Raw genomic sequence first — 16,588 nt, 5'->3', positions numbered from 1 at the left:
CTGGATTCAGGGTCTCTGTGCTGAGTGACCCAGGGCTCCCACTTCCCTGCACCCAGATCTGCTGGACCTGCCATCCGAGCCTCAGTGACACTGGGAACAGGTCCGACCATTGATTTTTGATTATGTTCGGGTATTAAACACCCTGTCATTAATTTAAAACTCTCATCTGACAGCAAATTCGAAGGTTTTCCCCTTAGTTCTGCCTGATCCCAGGCTCATGAGTCCTGGCCCTGGGATGGGTGGGGTCTGCTTTTCCCTCCCCGGGGTCAGGGAAGGGTGGGGTGGGGATTGAGGGAAACTGGTCCTGGTGTGAGCAGTTCCTGCTGTCCTCAGGCTCTGAATGGCAGGCAGCATGTACATGAAACCCGTTAGATGGAGGGCCAGGTGGAGCGCAGCGAGGGGTGTGGGGACCCTCTCCCGCTGGCTGGGGTCAAGCTGGAGACAGCAGGGTTGGGCCTCTGGGGCTCTGTGTTGTCCAAGACCGCACGTGACATTCAGGCCCTCCAATCCGTGGGGTTGCTCTGTGTTTTTAGCTTGGTGCTTCGGAAGAGACTTGTGGACACAGAAAAGTCCCATTCAGTGATCGGTTGCCTTTCTCTCATCCTTCTTCCTAATTAACTTTCCTAATGGGGGGAATTCAGGCATCTGAGCAGGCATCTGGGCCACGGACACTCGGCTGGGGGTGGGGGGTGCAGCAAGCAGCCAGGTCATTTGGGTTTAACCCTCATGCTAACACTTGTTCTCTCTCGTTGACATGGACTGCTTGTGGATCACAGCCAGGAATTCCCGTGTAGAAGCAGAGATCTCTGCAGCTTGGGGCACAAAATACTCCCAATTCTAAGTCCTGTAGGAGGGTGTAAGCAATGATGAGGGGCAAAAGGGCCCTGTCCTTCCTTCCTCCTTCCCTCCCTTCCCCTCTTTCTTCCTTTCTTTTAGAAAACTACAACAGCTTAATTAAAAAATAATGCACACACAACACAATCCACTCACTTAAAGTGTACAATTCAGTGGCTTTTAGTATACTGACAGAGTTGTGCAACCATGACCATGCTGGATTTTAGAACATTTTTTATCATCTCCCCAAAGAAACCCTAAACCCGTCAGCGATCACTCACAATTTCTTCCCAGCACTCTCCAGCCCTAGGCGATCATTAATCTACAGAAATAGTAAGAAGGCTGCACCACTTTCCATCCCCACCAGCAATGTATGACAGTTCCCATTTCTGCATGTTCACCAACACGTGCTAGGGTCTGTCTTGTTGATTATAGCATCCTAGTGAATGTGAGATTGTATCTCTTTGTGGTTTTGGTTTGCATTTCTCTAATGACTAATTATGTTGAGCATCTTTTTACATGCTCACTGGCCATCTGACATCTTTTTAGAAGAAATGTCTGTTCAATGCTTTGCCCAGTTTTAATTGAATTATTTGTCTTTTTATTATTGATGGAGTGTATGTGTGTGTATTATAGATTCTATACCCCAGACCCTTTTCCGGTATATGATTTGTAAATATTTGTGTAGGTTGTCCTCTTGCTTCGTTGATAACGGCCTTCGAAGAACAAGAGTTTTTAATAGCGGTGAATTAAAATTTATCTACTTTTTCTTTAGATCATGAAGACCATTAAGACAAACTGCTAGAGGACACTGACCTCTGCCCCCGCCCCGCACTCCCCCGCCCGGGCTTCCTGTTGTGGCTGGTGTGTTGTTTTCGTGAGCTGCAGGATTATTTTTGTGTGTTTCCCTGCAGTGTGAAGGCTCTGATGTCACTCCCCAGAGGGCGCAGACTCAGGCTGTGCACACTCACCCTGGGCCGACAGTGCTTTGCTCTCCCCTGACTTCTCTGTTAAACCACCTGTCTCTGTTGGCATCACACCCAGCCGTTAGGCTCCACTGAGGACCGGCTGACTGCGCTGTTGCCTCACTGTCTGATCCAGTTACATCTGGGCCTCTTCCCAGGAGCGGTTTTTGAAGCTGGACTTTGACGTTTGTTCTGACTTCTGGAGGAGTCTTAGCTTCCTCTGTCTCTCTGTTTTCTCTGACAAATTAGCTGACCTGCAGTTTGGCTCATTGCTCTTATGGGGCTGCCACTGTTCCCTTTACTGTTTACCACCAAAATCCCCATTGCTTTCGAGAGCGCCCTTATGCTAGAACTTCCGCACATTTTGTTCTGAATAATGGCAGCATTCTTTGTTTCTTCCTTCTTTCCTTGGTATCATCGCTCTCTATTCTTATGGCCTTCTCTCTCCATGGCATGATCTGAGCCACTATTTCTGCGCTGGGGGCAGCGACAGTGGTTTCCTTCTCTGAGTGACACGGCTGCTCTACACAGCGGGGCTTTGTCGGGGAGCAGTAGCCTCTGGTATTCTCAGCTTGCTGCTCCCAGCATGGAGCTTCTGACCCACAAGCAAACTGAGGCAAGAGAAGCTAGGCGCTCGGGAATTTTGTCTTCCCCTGTCTGGGGTAGCACCTCCCACTATGAGTGGAAGAAGGGAGCTACCATTCTCTTGGCTGCACTCACCAGGAATTTAGTCTGTGTGATATGAGGGCTGAGGAATGCGGGTGGCCTGCCCCTCCTGGGGACCCACTGTCTTCTTTGATTGGGATCTGGGGGTGGCGGGAGCCCCATTTTCTTGCCCCACCCACCCAGAGTGGGGCATCTGTTAAGGTGAGCAGCAAAGAGGGATTGGGTCATTGTTCAAGTGCCATAGATTCTCACTCTTCTTAGCAAGGACAATTTCTAGAGAGTTTAAATGCTTAAAAATAGAATTAAAAAAATTTTTTTGACCAGTTATGAGTGTTTTTCTGGGGAGGAAGTTTGCAGTTCCTCATGCCACCATTTTGAAAGTGGATCTCTCCTTTTTTCCTCCCTCCCTCCCTCTTTCTTTCTTTGGGTTTTGTTAACTTTTGGGTTAATAACAGAATATGTCAGGTGTTAAGGATGATGTTGAGATGTGGAGTGCTATTAATGTTGAAGACACTTCAACATTCCTTAACTCTAGGAAACTATGATCAGAAGTTAAAAAAAACTTTTTTTAAAGTATCATAAACTGTTTCTTCAGGAATTTTGAAGGTTAAAAGTAGAGTTTCAAAGCAAATACATTTCCTGGCTCCTCTTTACAAGAAGTTATTTTCTACTGAACTATAACCCTTTATGTTTAAGAAGATTGGATTTTTCCCCTAATGCTAAAAGATTTGCTATTTTCCATTTCCTCTTGTAGACATTCATAATCCATTGTATTTTAGTAGTTTCAAAGCTTTGAAAGAATGTTCAGATGACCTCAAAAATTCAAAAACAATAGAGAGGCTAAAAATTGTTGATCTTTGAAAAATTGTATCAGCTGTTATAAAACCGCTTTGTCCAAATTTTATAACAAGCCTGTCCTAATAGTGTTAAGATGAAAGATTTAAGATTTACCTTCTTACTGCTGGAAAAATAAAAGCTATTAAGACAAGTTTCTGGAATAGTAAGGGCTTCCCGGGCGGCACGATGGTAGTAAAGAATCTGCCTGCAAATGCAAGAGACTCAGGAGACAAGGGTTTGATCCCTGGGTCGGGAACATCCACTGGAGAAGGAAATGGCAACCCACTCCTGTATTCTTGCCTGGGAAATCCCACGGACAGAGGAGTTTGGCAGGCTACCGTCTGTGGGGTTGCAAAGTGTGGGCACGACTGAGCATGTATACATGCTGGAATATTAAGTGCAAGGCAGAACTTTATTTGCTTAATTCACATCCCTTGGACACCAGGGAACCCGGAATAATCCTGCCCCACTGGCGTCCTGGGGGACGGGATGGGCAAGCAGGAGCAACAGCAAAGGTGAGCAAGGTCACACGATTTGTTAACTGGGGGTCCTGATGCTTTCAGGGCAGTCTAGAGCAGAGATGGAGGGCTGCTGTGTGAGCTTGTGTTCTGTGAGTCCTCTAACCACCGACGGTCTCAGATTCTCCCACCAGCTGGATGTGGGTGTGGGAAGAAGAGAATGATGACAGGCGTGCTCTGCACTCCCGCCAGCCCCCACCTCCAGATTTTGCTAGATGATCAGGAAGAACGGAATGGGCAGGATGGGGCCATCTCCCAGGTGGCAGTGGCAATAGCCCTTTCATTCTGAGGCATGGTGGGGAGAGCCAGCAGCACCCACAGGCCGCTTCTTGTCCCCATGTCTTCTTCTCGGAACGGAGTCGAAAGCTGGGGCCGCCGGCAGTCCAGGAGGAAGCAGGCATCTCTTCTGACTTGTACCCTCCAAGCTCTCTTGTCCCGTGTTAACCTGTAAGTTTAACGGTCAAGTCTGGTCGGCTGGGATCCTGGCTGCTCCTCTTGGAAGGCGGCCAAAGAATGAAGCCTGTCCCTGCTCAAAGCCACTTTCGCTATCCCTGCCTGCCCCTGGTTATCCTCCCTGGACCGGGAGATGGGTAATGTGCAGGGGGTAGCCAGATTCCAGAATTAGTTCACGGCCAGTCATGTACAGACAGCCCTGCGTACTGGTCACATGTTCTCCCCTCGTTCTTAGCCTAGTTGGAGACGACTCTGTGACTTCAATGACAGACAAGGTGAGACTCATCTATAGAATTAAGATAACCTTCTCATTCAATAAATCGGTGCTTCTTTCCTTGAATGTGAGAGGGCACTGGCACTGTCTCCATTGTTTCCACATCTATTTGCCATGAAGTGATGGGACTGGAAAAGGTCAGTCTTCATTCCAATCCCAAAGAAAGGGAATGCCAAAGAATGCTCAAACTACCGCACAATTGCACTCATCTCACATGCTGGTAAAGTCATGCTCAAAATTCTCCAAGCCAGGCTTCAGCAATATGTAAACCATGAACTTCCAGATGCTAATAAGGTCATGCATAAAATCTTGCATTCTAGGCTGCAGCATTATGCGAACGAAGAACTTCCAGATGTCCAAACTGGGTTTAGAAAAGAAAGAGAAAACAGAGATCAAATTGCCGACATTCTCTGGATCACATAGAAAGGAAGGGAATTCCAGAGAGACATCTACCCCTGCTTCATTGAGTACACCAAAGCCTTTGACTGTGTGGATCATAATGAACTGTGGAAAGCTCTTAAAGAGATGGGAATACCACACCAGCTTACCTGTCTCCTGAGAAACTTGTATGTGGGTCTAGAAGAAACTGTCAGAACCCTGTAGGAATGACTGATTGGTTTAAGATTGAGAAAGGAGTACGACCGGGCTGTCTGCTGTCACCCTGTTTGTTTAACCTATATGCTGAGTACATTACGAAAAGTGCCAGGCTGAATGAGTTACAAGTGGGATTCAAGAAGGTGGGAGAAGCATGGACAATCTCAGCTATGTGGATGATACCCCTCTAATGGCAGAAAGCAAAGAGGAACTAAAGAGCCTCTTGATAAGGGTGAAGGAGGACAGAAAGAGCCGGCTTAAAACTAAATATTAGAAAAAGTAAGATCATGGGATCCAGCCCCATTACTTCATGACAAATAGAGGGGGACAAGGTGGAAGTAGTGACAGATTTCCTCTTCTTGGGCTCTAAAATCACTGCAGATGGTGAGTGCGGCCATGGAATCAGAAGACCATTGCTTCTTGGCAGGAAAGCTGTGACAAACCCAGACAGTGTGTGGAAAAGCAGAGACATTACTCTGTAGACAAAGGTCAGTTTAGTCAAGGCCATGGTCTTCCCAGTGGTCGTGTAAGGTTGTGGAGCTGGACCGTAAAGAAGGAAGAGTGCTGAATAACTGATGCCTTTGAACTGTGGTGCTGGAGAAGACTCCTGAGAGTCCCTTGGGCTGCAAGGAGCTCAAAACAGTCAATCTTAAGGGAACTCAACCCTGACTACTCGTTGGAAGGTCTAATGCTGAAGTTGAAACTCCAGTATTTTGGTCATCTGATACGAACAGCTGACTCATTGGAAAAGTCCCTGATGCTGGGAAAGATTGAGGGCAGAAGGAGAAGAGGGCATCAGAGGATGAGATGGCTGGATGGCGTCACTGATGCAATGGACATGAACTTGGGCAAACTTCGTGAGATGGTGAGGGACAGAGAGGCCTGGTGGCCGCAGTCCACGGGATGGCAAAGAATCGGACACGACTGGGCGACTGAATGACTTTCTGACAAACGTGTTTCTTGCTCTTCCCATTCAGAATTGAGCCGCCAGGGGACCCGAGACAACCCAGGAAGTTTGGGAACAGGAGCTCAAGGCACATTCTTAGAGGTCCCGGAGGAGGCGAAATGGACTGCGGGGAGGGTCAGTAAGAAGTCGGACAAGTGAAGAGCGTGGAATAAGAGGAGCGTGCTGGGCTTAGGAGAAGACACTCCCTGCAGGAAGGCAGGCATCTGGCCCTCTGTCTTCAGCCTTGCATCCCTCCCAGTCCTCCCCAGGGTCACCCGTCTGGACGCTGAGTTTGGGCCCAGTGGTGCAGACGAGAGGGTTTGAGGCGCCTCGGCTCCGGCTGGGACCTCGGAAGCTGGGGGCGCGGAAGCGCAGCGGCGCCACCTAGCGCCCAGCAGGCGGCGGCGCCGGGGAAGCCCCGCGCTTTCTCCAAAAAGGAGCAAAGACGCGGAGCGCGGAGGGAGCCCGACTTCGGTGCCTGGGAAGCCCGGCGGCCGGCGAAAGGAGCGCGCGAAGAAGACGTGACGAGAAGAAGCGCAGGGACAGCCCGAGCCCCCCTTCTGTTTCAAGTCGACACATATCCTTGCTTTCGTAGGTATTCTTATAAAATACGGTTATTCGGAGCCACGGATTTCAAAATAATGACTTTTCTCTCTTTCCTTTGGGCGGTCTTTGCTGTTTTTTTAGGAAAACAGTAATTTCTGAATGACTTCGATGCAGTGTTTTGTTCTCTTGACCCAGCTCTTGAATGTAGGAGGTTGAGACTTGGTGAAATATTCCTGTCACATATTTGTTCATGCCATAGCCTTTATTTTCTATTTGAAAATTTCACTCACTTTATGAGATGCAATTGACATGTAGCGCTGTATTAATTTTGGGTGTACAGCATAATGATTTGGTATATGGGTGTGTTGCAGAATGATCACCACAACAAACCCAGTTAACATACGACACCTCACATATTTATAAACGTTTTTATTTTTCTTGCAGTGAGCGCTTTTAAGAATTCCCCCTCCTAGAAACTTTCAAATAGAGTCTAGAGGTTTATACATAAGTTTGAACTTATTAAATATATTATTCAGATAATCTGTACCTCTGTTTATTTTCCTTCCGCTTGATCTATCAGTTTCTGAGAGTTATGCACTGTTTCCATCTTGCACTGGAGACAATCTCGTTAGGTACACACGTGTTATATCTTCTTCATCTATTGCTCCTTTTATCAAGATGTATCATCCTCTTTCAAGCATATACAGAAGTAGAGAAAAGAATAAAACAAACCGTCCTGAATCTGTCATCTAGCTTCGGCAACTCATGGTTTAATCTCATTTCATTTATACCCCACAAAATCTTCCACATCTCTTCTACTGGATTATTTTGAAGTAAATGACAAACATTCATATCATTTTATTAGTAAATACGTTAGAGTCTATCTACAAAAGATAAGGAATTCTTAACTATAAATTTTTTTTTTTTTGGTCACACCACACGGCATGCACGATCTTAAGTTCCCTGGCCAGGGATCGAACCTGTACTCCCTGCAGTGGAAGCAGAGTCTTAACCACTGGACCTTCAGGGAAGTCCCAGTGAAATGGAGCAGGACCATATATATGGTCCTTGCCCCCAACCATGTCCTCTACCGGTGGAGAACTTTAGTCAAAGAATGAGTTTAATCAGAGAAGTGAGAAATGCTGAAACAAAGGAAAATAGTCTAAGGAGACTGAATAATAATAATGTAGTCACTAAGCACAGTCAAGGACCTTTAGTTCTTTCTCAAGGATTGTAGATAATATTCTGAGCCATATCCTGTGAGCAGTCTTACAGATACCAAAACCCCAGGTGGAGACGTTAACTACACGATGATCAGACTGTACCCAGGGCTTGAGCTGCCACAATTCCGAGAATTGACCGCAAAGAAATGGGAACAAGTGCACCCCGGGACTGAAGATTAACTAACTGTCCTGAAACAACCAAGATGACGCGAGGCAGGCCACTGCTGACCAGCTGAAGATGACTGTTAGAGATGACTGTGCTTTTCTGCATGTACCCCCCACCCCAACTCTGTCTATAAAAGCTCTCACCCCCTGCTTGTTGAAGGGGGGCAGTTGGCCTTTGGACAGATGTTCACCAGCCTCCCCCCAGTTGCTGGCACCTAAAATAAAGCAAGCTTTCTTTTCCACCAACTTGGCCTGCTTATTGGCTTTTGAGTGGCGAGCAGCTGGACCCCCCCCCCCCCCAAGCATACCTTTTGGTAACAGATTTTGGTGCCCAGCGGGGGCTGGCTACTGCTGGCTTCTGTGCTTTCATGACACTTGGCTCTCCTGGGTCTTCCAGGGGAAAACTGTGGCTATGGTCCTGTATTAGCCTGCTGCTCGAAGCTAGCCAGCCCCAGGTAGGGGATCTGGGGGACGTTCCTACCAGCTGCTGAAACTATTTGCTTTGAGGATTCTCCCTGTCTCTCCCCTGCTCGGCACTGGCTGCCAGCTTACGCTTTTCTTGGTGGAATGGAAACTTGCGTTTGGGGTGAGCTGCCAACCTCCGTAAGTCCGCAGGCGCGCACACAGGCAGCCTTCCTATTTGTGAATGCTAGTGCTATTTGGGCATTCTCGCCAGTTGGTTCTGACCTGTGTCTGATGTTGAGGATCATTTGTGAGCACTGATTGCCATTTGGGCACTTTTGCCAATGGCTCTGATGTCTGTCTGCCATCAAGGGCCGTTTGTGAGCATGAAGCGCTTTTGGGCATTCTTGTCAATGGGTTCTGACATCTGACTACTGTTGAGGACCATTTGTGAGCACTGGGTGTCATTTGGTATTTTGCCAATTGGTTCTGATATTTGACTACTGCTGGAGAAGCCTGGTAGGCTACAGTCCACGGGGTCGCAAAGAGTCGGACACGACTGAGCGACAGAACGGAACGGAGGACCATTTGTGTCGGGGAAATGTTTGGAACTCCGTACTGGTCGCCTTTGGAGAGGGTTTATGATATCTGTCGTTTGGTGTGTGAGTGCATTTCCATTTATATAATTGGTACGCTTGTTGTCTTATGTAAAATGGGAAATTCAGGTTCAACTCATTAAGAAAAATTTTAGTTGTGAATTTATGACTAAAAAAGAAATAAGTTTTTGGACAATGTATGGTTGGAGTATTCTTCAGACTCCAGAGAAGATTGGTTAAGATGAAAGTCTTGAAATTCAAAATACGGGTTCTTTTTGCATATGCAGTTAGGGAAATCTAACTTGATAAAACACTTTTTTCAGATCTTGAGAAACCAAAAATATGCCTAGGAGAAAACTTGAAGTTAACACTTATCATGTCCTTGAAATACAAACACAGTCCACATTTCCTGGGACTCTAGCCTTTGGTTAATTGTAAAACTTCAAGCTAAGTAAAAAGAAAAAAAAAAAAAAAAAGGAAAGCCTTTTAAAACTGAATGTGTAATTTGGCTATTCTGATTATTACCCATAAACTGATAAACTTAATTGCAATGCCTAATTCATGAAATGTAAAAAGATGAAACAATGAGATCTCTGTTTGTCTGATGTTTTTATGTCTCAATATGTATTTTTATATTTGGATAATATCTCTGAGGTTAATTTGTAAAGGAACTCTATTTAATTGGCCTTGAAAAAATATAAGTACTTGATACCGAAAGGTATGCATTGGGGGTCCAGCTACTTGCCACTCAAAAGCCAGTAAACAGGCCAGGTTGGTAAAAAGGAAAGTTTGCTTTATTTTAGATGCCGGCAATTTGGGGGGAGGGTAGCAGACATCTGTCTAAAGGCAGACACGTCCCCCTCTCCAACAAGCAGAGGATCAGTTAGGTTCAGTTGCTCAGTCTTGTCCTACTCTTTTTGACCTCATAGACTGTAGCATGCCAGGCCTCCCTATCCATCACCCACTCCTGAAGCTTGCTCAAACTCATGTCCATTGAGTCGTTGATATCATTGAACTATATCATCCTCTGTCATACCCTTCTCCTCCTGCCTTCAATCTTTCCCAGCATCAGGGTCTTTTCCAGTGAGTCAGTTCTTCGCATCAGGGGGCCAAAGCACTGGAGTTTCAGCTTCAGCATCAGTCCTTCCAATGAATATTCAGGACTGATTTCCTTTAGGATTGACTGGTTTGATCTCTTTGTAGTCCAAGGGACTCTCAAGAGTCTTCTCCAGCACCACAGTTCAAAAGCATCAATTCTTTGGTGCTCAGCTTTCTTTATAGTCCAACTCTCACATCCATACATGACTACTGGAAAAACCATAGCTTTGACTAGACGGACCTTTATCCACAAAGTAATGTCTCTGCTTTTTAATATTCTGCTTAGGTTGGTCATAGCTTTTCTTCCAAGGAGAAAGCGTCTTTTAATTTCATGGCTGCAGTCACCATCTGCAGTGATTTTGGAGCCCAAGAAAATAAAGTCTGTCACTGTTTCCATTGTTTCCCCATCTATTTGCCATGAAGTGATGGGACCAGATGCCATGATCTTAGTTTTCTGAATGTTTGAGTTTTAAGCCAGCTTTTTCACTTTTCTCTTTCACTTTCATCAAGAGGTTCTTTAGTTCTTCTTTGCTTTCTGCCATAAGGGTGGTGTCATCTGCATACTGAGGTTATTGATATTTCTCCCGGCAATCTTGATTCCAGCTTGTGCTTCATCCAGCCTGGTGTTTCGCATGATGTACTCTGCATATAAGTTAAATAAGCAGGGTGACAATATTTGGTGATGGAATTCCATTTGAACTATTTCAAGGCCTAGCAGGGTGACAATATATGGTGATGGAATTCCAGTTGAACTATTTCAAATCCTAAAATATGGTGCTGTTAAAGTGCTGCACTCAGTATGCCAGCAAATTTGGAAAATTCAGCAGTGGCCACAGGACTGGAAAAGTGCAGTTTTCATTCCAGTCCCGAAGAAAGGCAATGCCAAAGAATGTTCAAACTACCGCACAATTGCACTCATCTCACACACTAGCAAAGTAATGCTCAAAATTCTCCAAGCCAGGCTTCAACAGTACATGAACCATAAACTTCCACATGTTCAAGCTGGATTTAAAAAAGGCAGAGGAACCAGAGATCACATTTGCCAACATCTGTTAGATCATCAAAAAAGCAAAAGCAAGAGAGTTCCAGAATACTTCTGCTTTATTGACTGTGCCAAAGCCTTTGATTGTGTGGATCAAAACAAACTCTGGAAAATTCTTCAAGAGATGGGATGAGGCTTACTTGCCTCCTGAGAAGTCTGTATGCAGGTCAAGAAGTGACAGTTAGAACTAGACAAGGAACAAGACTGGTTCCAGATTTGGAAAGGGGTATATCAAGGCTGTATATTGTCACTCTGCTTATTTAACTTATAAGCAGTGGGTGAGAGCATTTATAGGGAGTTAAGGGGGGCAACATCCAGAAACAGCACAGTCATCTTCAAATTGGTCAGCAATGGTCTGCCTAGCATCATCTCAGTTGTTTTAGGACAGTTAGTTAATCTTCAGTTTCAGGGTGCACTGTTCCCATTTCTTTGGGGTCAATTCTCAGAACTGTGGCAGCTCAAGTCCTGTCATTAACGTCTCCACCTGGGGTTTTAGTATTTACAAGACCACTCACAGAATATGGCTCAGAATATTATCTACAGCCCTTGAGAAAGAACTAAAGGTCCTTGACTATGCTTAGTGACTACATCATTATTATTCAGTCTCCTTAGACTGTTTTCCTTTGTTTCAGCATTTCTCACTTCTCTTATTAAACTTATTCTTTGACTAAAGTTTTCCAAGGGCAAAAGGCAGGCAGAGGGCACGGTCGGGGGGCGGGGGCAAGGACCATATGGTCCTGCTCTGTTTCATACTTCTAGATCAAACAAATCTAAATTTACCTACTCTTGTCTCCTTGTAAGACCAAGAGGGAAACTAAAGATGTTTGGGTTTATTAAGCATATATATTGTACCACTGAAGAAAAATTGTTCTATAAAAAGTGCATGTTTTTTGAGGTTATGAAATATGTTCTTAAGTTTGCCAATCAGAAAATGCTGGTGTAACATTTTAATTACTTGTTTCTTGGTCTTGTTGAAACTTTCAAGGGTTAAAAACTGTGATATGTAAAAATGATAAGTGAAACATTTTGGTATGTAAAGCAAAAGATACCAAAACCCCAGGTGGAGAAGTTAACTACACGATGACCAGACTGCATCCAGAACTTGAGACATGCACCCGGAACTGAAGATTCACGTTCTCTCTCTTAAGCTGCTCAGTCGTGTCCGACTCTTGTGACCCCACGGACTGTAGCCCGCCAGGCTCCTCTGTCCTTGGGATTCTCCAGGCAAGAATACTGGAGTGGGTTGCCATCTCCTTCTCCAGAAGATTAACTTAACTGTCTTAAAACAACCAAGGTGATGCTAGTCAGACTACTGATGAGCAGTCTGAAGATGACTGTTAGAGATGACTGTGCTGTTCCTGGATGTTGCCCACCCCCGACTCTGCCTGTAAACTTTCTCACCCCTTGCTTTTTGGCGGGGTGGGGTGGGTGGGGAGTCAGCCTTTGGACAGATGTCCACCACCCTCCCCTGCCGTTGCCAGCATCTGAAATAAAGCAAACTTTCCTTTCCACCAGCCTGGCCCGCTTATTGTCTTTTGAGTGGCGAGCAGCCAGACCCCACATGAGTACCTTTCAGTAACAGCAAGATAGGGAATTCTTACTAAAACATAACCACAATACTGTCATCACTCCTAAAAAATTTATGATAATTTCCTTGTTGCTGTTGTTCAGTCGCTCAGCCGTGTCCGACTCTTCGTGACCCTGTGGCCTGCAGCGCATAAGGCTTCCCTGTCCATCACTGTTTCCCAGAGTTTGCTCAGATTCATATCCATTGAGTCGCTGATGCCATCCAATCACCTCCTCCTCCTTCTCCTCCTGCCCTCAATCTTTCCCAGCACCAGGCTCTTGTCCAGTGAGTTGGCTCTTTGCGTCAAGTGGCCAATAATAATTTCTTAATATCCTTAAATACCCAGAGTGTTCAAATTTCCTAATTGTCTCATAAACATTTTGATTTTCTTTGCTGAAATTAGAATCCTAGTAAGATTCATATATTATAATTACTTGATATGCTTTCAGTGTCCTTTAAAATTTTTTTAGTTCCCTGACCAGGGATTGAACCCAGGTCCTTCAGAGTGAAGTGCCTCCCACCTGGAGAAGACCTGCAAATGAGGCCAGTGGCCCTGAGTATGTACATGGTGTTCAAGGAGAATTCATCTGCTGGGTGGGGCTGGCCTTCCTGGCCCAGGGATGCTGTGTACTTGAGAATTGGAGTCATACAATGAACTGTTGACAACAGTTTTCACAAAGGTCATGCTAGGATGACACTTTAGGGGGTAATTTGCAGCTCTAGGGTCAGAGCAGACTTCCAGTCTTTATAAAACAAGATGTCCATCAAAGAGAAGCCCAGCTTTCATTACAGCATGTGACAGCACCCCTCAGGCTGCACGTCTCTCTGGCCTGCTTGTCTCCCCAGCACGGCCATGGGTGGATGTCTTGAGGGTGGGGACTGAGCCTTCCTCATCTTTGCATTCCTGGCCTGTCACATCCGGAGTTTGCATCATGCTTAGAACAAGGAGGGGCAAGCAGAGACATGCTGAAAAGGGAACAGAAGGGGAGGAGGTTGGAGAGTGGCTGCCTGCAGGGACCACCAGGGATCTGGGAGCTGCAAGAATGGGAAGTGATGATGGCTCTGGGGAAGTTGGGGCTATTTTCAGGGGATGAGACTCAGGTTTTCTTGCTGTCTCATCAGGTGAGGGAGGTGGTGCTGTCATAGCCAGGGGGATGGCCAACATTATCATTAGGGCCAAGGGACAAAAACTCGACAGGGTTGGGGGGAAGGAGGATGTGAGCAGTAGGCATAATCTGGAATGTGCATTTCCTGGGCTATCGGTCACTTAGTCACTCAACAAGCACTGAAGGTCCACCGAATGCACAGCACAATCAGACCTGCTGTGAAGACCCAGAGGAGGGAGGGGTTTTGGCCTTCGAGCAGCCCCCAGTGTGGGTGGAGAGACAACAGTCCCCCCCACACAACAAAATGCCCGTAAAGGAGCCCCCTGTCCTCTGGTTTCTAACCTGCTCTCACCTGAGCCCCTTAAACCAGTCATGATCTTCTGTTTGGGGGGAAAGGTTGGAATCTACATACTTAACATCCAGTCAAAAGAAAGGGATAAAGAAAACCAGCACTTGCTGCCAAGTCTTCCATCTTATTAGATGTGAAACTTTGGGGTGATGAGACGGATACAGCAAATCTCGAGGAGTGCTTCAGAAACATTCGAGCTCTTCTGAAGAGCCCGGGGCTCTTCTAAACCAGTTCTGGTGGGGGTGGAACTGAAAAGCTTCACACACAGTGTGTAGTTGAGGACGATGAAGTTGGGACAGGTATGCTGGAGGAGCAGACCACTGCTTTTGACGACTGTGTGCTGTCTGTGGATGTGGCTGCCTTCAACAAGGTCTAAAACTCACGGTGGATCGGTGACCTTGAATAAAAGCTTGCAAGACCAAAAAAAAACCCTTCTGATGCACCCCTCTAGTTTTGCCCTTTCTGTCTCACCATTATCCCAAGGTTCCATGTCTGATAAGATGGAACACTTAGCAGCAAATGCTGTGTTTTTGGTTTCCTTTGGCTTTTTTTTTTTTTTTTTTAATAATTCACACAGTGGAGGCAGTGTGAGGATTAAAGAAAACAAATCATCTACAGTTCCACCACCCAAACGTTAATATTGTTGTTCAGTCGCTCAGTCGTGTCTGACTCTTTGCGACCCCAGGGACTGCAGCACGCTAGGCTTCCCTGTCCTTCACTATCTCCTGGAGTTTGCTCAAGTTCAAGTCCATGGAGTCAGTTCAGTTCCGTTCAGTTCAGTTGCTCAGTCGTATCCGACTCTTTGCAACCTTCCCTTTTCATCACCAACTCCCAGAGTTTACCCAAACTCATGCCCATGGAGTTAGTGATGCCATCCAACCATCTCATCTTCTTACTAATGTGAAATAATGAACAGAGAAAACAGCTTTTGTAGCTGAGGTAGGACCAGTCAAAGACCTAGGACTCGGCCCCTGCCGTGTGCCCCGGTTCCCTGTGGGCAGATCCTGGAACTGGGCTGGCCGGAGTGACTGAACTCTGAGCAGAGGTCAGGGACACAAAGCTAGGGTGGGGCGCAGAGAAGGATCCACATGTTCTGCTTCCTTCAGTCCACAGTTCCCCAGATGGAACTCCACACCCATTGTATTAGCTCCTATTGCTGCTATAAATAAACCACAAGCTTAGTGACTTCAAACAACATGTTTATTCTCTTCCAGTCTAGAGTCTACACAGCTGTGTTGCTAACAGCGGCTCTCAGGGCAACTCATCTCTTCGCCTTTTCCACTGACATCCCCAGCTTGCTGTTCCTCCTCTGACTTTAAAGCCAGCCTCCTGTCTGACCCCTGCCTCTCTCGTTAAGGAAAAAATCCACCCCCCAATCCAACAGCAATATAGAAGGTTTACGTCGAGAAATCCTTGTGATTATATTGAACCCATCTGGATAACCTAAGAGAATTTGCCATCTCAGGATCCTTACATTAATCACACCCGCTGAACGCCTTCATTTTGCTGGGTAAAGTGACTATATTCACAGGTCACCAGGAGGTTAGGATGTGGGGGCGGGGTGAATCTGGCACCTCCGTTCATCCTGGCCAGCTGCTGTATCCCAGTAATCAGCAGTAAGAGTTGCTTCCTTCCTCCTCCTCTTTTCCTTCTAAAATTTAGCTTTTATAAAGTAGGGGCTTCCCAGGTGGCTCAGTGATAAAGAATCTGCCTGCCAGTTCAGGAGATGCAGGAGATGTGGGTTTGATCCCTGGGTCGGGAAGATCCCCTGGAGAAGGAAATGACAACCCACTCCAGTATTCTTGCTTGGAGAATCCCATGGACAGAGGAGCCTGGGGGGCTACAGTCCATGGGATAGCAGAGTTGGACACGACTGAGTGACTGAGCACCATACATTCTCATGATTAAAAAAGAGAAACAACATAGCACCGGGGTGGGAGGCCATGGTACTGGGGTGGGAGGCCATGGCACCGGGGTGGGAGGCCATGGCACTGGGGGGGGAGGCCATGGCACCGGGCGGGGAGGCCATGGAACCAGGGTGGGAGGCCATGGCACCGGGCGGGGAGGCCATGGCACCGGGTGGGGAGGCCATGGCACCGGGGTGGGAGGCCATGGCACTGGGCGGGGAGGCCATGGCACCGGGTGGGGAGGCCATGGCACCGGGGTGGGAGGCCATGGCACCTGGGAACCTACTGGTCTGGGTCTGCACTGTGGCAGGACACTCACAGGCTCCCTCAACCCCCAGAGGGAGCGAGGACACCCTGCCCCCATCACTCTGCCCTCTCCCCCATGTCACGCCACCCTCTCCACCCTGGGTCCCCTCAAGCTTTCTTCATCCAAAAAGGAAGAAGCTCTCAAAGAAACCCACCCCCAATATAGACAGGTTTCCCTGAGCAATCCTGCTCCA

The sequence above is a fragment of the Moschus berezovskii genome, chromosome 3 (assembly GCF_049115385.1).
Source record: "Moschus berezovskii isolate FMDL1 chromosome 3, NW_MosBer_1.0, whole genome shotgun sequence".
Lineage (NCBI taxonomy): Eukaryota > Metazoa > Chordata > Mammalia > Artiodactyla > Moschidae > Moschus > Moschus berezovskii.
This window is presented reverse-complemented; position numbering follows the sequence as displayed.